The 3,496-nt window shown below is 33.7% G+C and overlaps 1 long non-coding RNA gene across 1 annotated transcript; it reads left to right on the plus strand.

Annotated features, from left to right (window-relative positions):
- Positions 1-2,278: 2,278 nt before the first annotated feature.
- LOC123306729 lies at positions 2,279-3,496 on the plus strand. The gene is made up of 2 exons (XR_006536949.1): positions 2,279-2,642; positions 2,751-3,496. It is a non-coding gene; the product is annotated as an uncharacterized LOC123306729 (long non-coding RNA).

The following is a 3,496-nucleotide window of genomic DNA, read 5'->3' on the forward strand; positions in this document are numbered from 1 at the left end:
TTGAATTTTAGGACACGTTGTATAGATCCACCATACGCATTTGACACAAAGGTTACACCTTGGAATGGAATAAGTAGCCTGTTGTGAGATTGGATTTTGCGGTTTTTCTATTTTTATTTATGTACAATCTATAATTACTGTAAAGGTATTAGTACTCTTTCCATACATCAGATTTCTATCAATTGTTTCCTTTGGTACCCATACAGTCAGGTCCTTGAACTTGCAGTAAAGGTAATTAATCCATGTTATGAAGTACTTATTAACTGACGTTTGGCTTATTTCAAAATGGAACGATAATTCTATATTACACATATTTCTACGCAATTTAACTAGGGTTAAATAAAATTGATCGCATGGTGCCAATGCGTGTCTTCCTCGAGCTATTTGTAATGATGAGAAGTATTTCAAATGGTTCACTTCATCTCCAAAAAGGTTGAATACAAACATGAAATGTTCATAATTCTCAAAACCAGTCTAAAATTGTACCACATCAGGCTTCTCCTTAAGATTTTTAATCCAAAACATGTTTAAGGAGCTTTTTCGGTTACTCTCATGTTCTGACAATTACATAGGATTAGTTAAGCCCTCGTCACATTTGCGTGAAGAGCATTGTGAAGATACATCTTTAGTTGAATTTTCAACTTCTATCTCTTGACAAGTTACTTCAAAAGTCTGGAAATAATTTTTTTTATGGTTAGGTCATTTATCACAAAATATATATGCCCTCGAATATCTGCAATAAATTTTTGGATATCAAACAATATAGCCATGAGTTTAAGCAGAGGTTTATGAAACGGGGTACCCCATACAATAAAAGAGTATCAACTTGTTGTTGAGTTGATACTCTTTGATACAATTCAGCGTATGATAAAAGAGCTAAGGGTAAGAACCTCAGTAAAATAACCCTGTCTCCCCGTGAGTAGTGTAGTGATACTAAATAAGCTTTTTATACTAAAGGGCCTCTTCAACCTCTTCCTCTCCATCTCGAAATTATATCTGAAAACAAAAAACGGAGTCGTTTTCCGGTTACAGTGTGAATCATATTTTCTACAAATGAATGTAAATAAAATATTCCTAAAGCACTATTAATAGATATATAGACCTGAGGTCGAAAAACTCCTGACCCTTGAGAATCTGGTCACTTGGGCAATAACTGGAAACCTGCGCAATAAATATTAAAAAAAAAAATACATAGATTGATTTCTCCCTATACCGCTGGTGCAGGAGAACTGATGAAATTGTTGAACATATTCTGTTCAGCTGCATACACCTAGGAAACACAACACCCACTATTCCTATGGTGAAAGGGACTCCTCTCTGTCGACTTGTGGCATATTTGACAACGTGTCTTCGGCTGATGTAATATATGTGCATGAGGAAAGTCTTTTATTTACTCACAAAGTGTTCTTCACATTGATTTTCTTCGGTAGACGAAAGAGTGTTTCCGTTTCACGTTTTTTTTTGACGTTGACGAACTCTCCCTTCACGTTTTCTTTTAATTTTCCTCATTTCCTCACTTAATTGGTTCCAGGAAAATCGACTGGGCACTGCTTTTGGTTCAATTTAGGAGTAGCTAAAAAATTTTTAACAATAGATTACAAGACATGAAAGTGTACAAAACTTGCTCAGTTTTGAAAGTTAGAGTAAATCAACTGTCCTAAGCAAGTATGAGCATGTAATCTAGAAAGAAAAAAGATAAGTACTTACGATTTTTTTACAAACACGCGAATGTTTTGAAGGCGTATATTTGTCTCTGCGAATCGCTATTAACCACTGCTTTAAGACAGTTTTATCTTTAGGAAAGTTATGTCCTCCTTTTTTCTCCGAGCAAAACGGGACTGCCCAACATTGAGGCATACTTGATGTCAAATTTACACGCTATTAAATATTAAATATTCGTTCGCACGTATAACTCGATCTAAATTTCAAAACAATAACACAGATAACAAACTTTGACGTCTTTGTCAAGGACCTCACGCTATAGTGGCGCCAGCTGATGAGAGTAAAAACGGTAGCCCTCATTAGTGAGGGCGTAGTTTTAAAGCGGCTACACACTACCCAAGTCGGTCGGGACGACCAGACGGCAAGATCGCCATCCAACTTGGTCAGTTAAATTTCACGATAGCTGGAGTATACCACAGATTACAGAGAATAGATGAGACACCTCTTAACCCCCACCACAATTGATGTTTTTAGTGAGGATCGCAACCGCTTGGTCGCAGTTAGTTTATTGTTCAGCCGCTAGGCCCGCTAGGTGCGATTCAAGCATGGATTCAATGACAATAAAGTTCAGAAGTTGAGAGGTTAAGTTCGTTCTTTTCTGTTGAAAAATGTTGTATTATTAGTGGACGTTGTAGGTATTAGTGATTTGTAAGCTAATTTATACCTTTTAAAAGTGATAAAAATGAACAATTGTTGTGTACCTGGATGTATGGACCGAGTAGGCCAAGGACATCGTTTCCCCAAAGCCAATCCAAGTATTTTTAAAACTTGGTTATAAGTTATTAATCCACAAAATTGACAAGAATTATCCGATGAACAGATTTACAATAGATATTACGTGTGTCATCCACATTTTACCAAGCTGGATATACAAGAACCACAATCTGACTCGATGATGGATAAGAAAAAAATTCAAAAAGGTTAGTAACAATTGTTTTCATTTTTCATTGATTTTTGAAAATAAGGAAAAATTTTCCTCATCAAATTTTCAGGTGATGAATTGTTACATAGAATATTTTTTGTTTTAGGGGTTAGAAAGTCAATTTTGACGAGGTTGCAGTACACTAGGATTTCACAACTAAATGCGAAAGAAAAAATAATGTACTCAATGTTGAAAGAGTACAATACTAGGATGAGTCAGCTTAAATACCAAAATAAATGTCTGAGGTAACAATTAGCTTATGCAAAAAAAATTCGTTCATCTCGTGGATTTCAAACGCTTCCTTAGCATATCTCTGGACCAACTTATAATTTCATCTTATGTCAATTGAGGAATCAGACAGTCAAGGTAAACATAAAAAGATAATTATTATTCATTTATATTGATGGTTTCACTTTGTGGGAAAACAATATTTATTTATTCATATACCTGCAATGTTCAATGTATACCGATTGTATATTTTTCTTATAAATATTCTGAAATTCGTTGAAAGTACGTAAGTAGATGTCTGTCTACTTGAAAAAACCTGTACATATATTTTAAATATTATTCTGAATTTTTAATGCGAGTAATTTCACTTGAATTCTTTGAAAGTTCATAATTGTTCATTCATATTGATGGTTTCACTTAGTGGGAAAACAATGTTTGTTTATTTATATACCTGATAATGTTCGATGTATAACTATTTTATATATTTCTTGTAAATATTATTCAGAATCTGTTGAAAGTACATAATATTTTCACTTTGTGGGAAACAATGTTTGTTTAATTGGAAATTCACGAATATGTAAGTAATGATTATTATTATGTAAATAAACATTATTATTATAATTA

This window comes from Coccinella septempunctata, chromosome 2, assembly GCF_907165205.1.
Source record: "Coccinella septempunctata chromosome 2, icCocSept1.1, whole genome shotgun sequence".
Taxonomy (NCBI): domain Eukaryota; kingdom Metazoa; phylum Arthropoda; class Insecta; order Coleoptera; family Coccinellidae; genus Coccinella; species Coccinella septempunctata.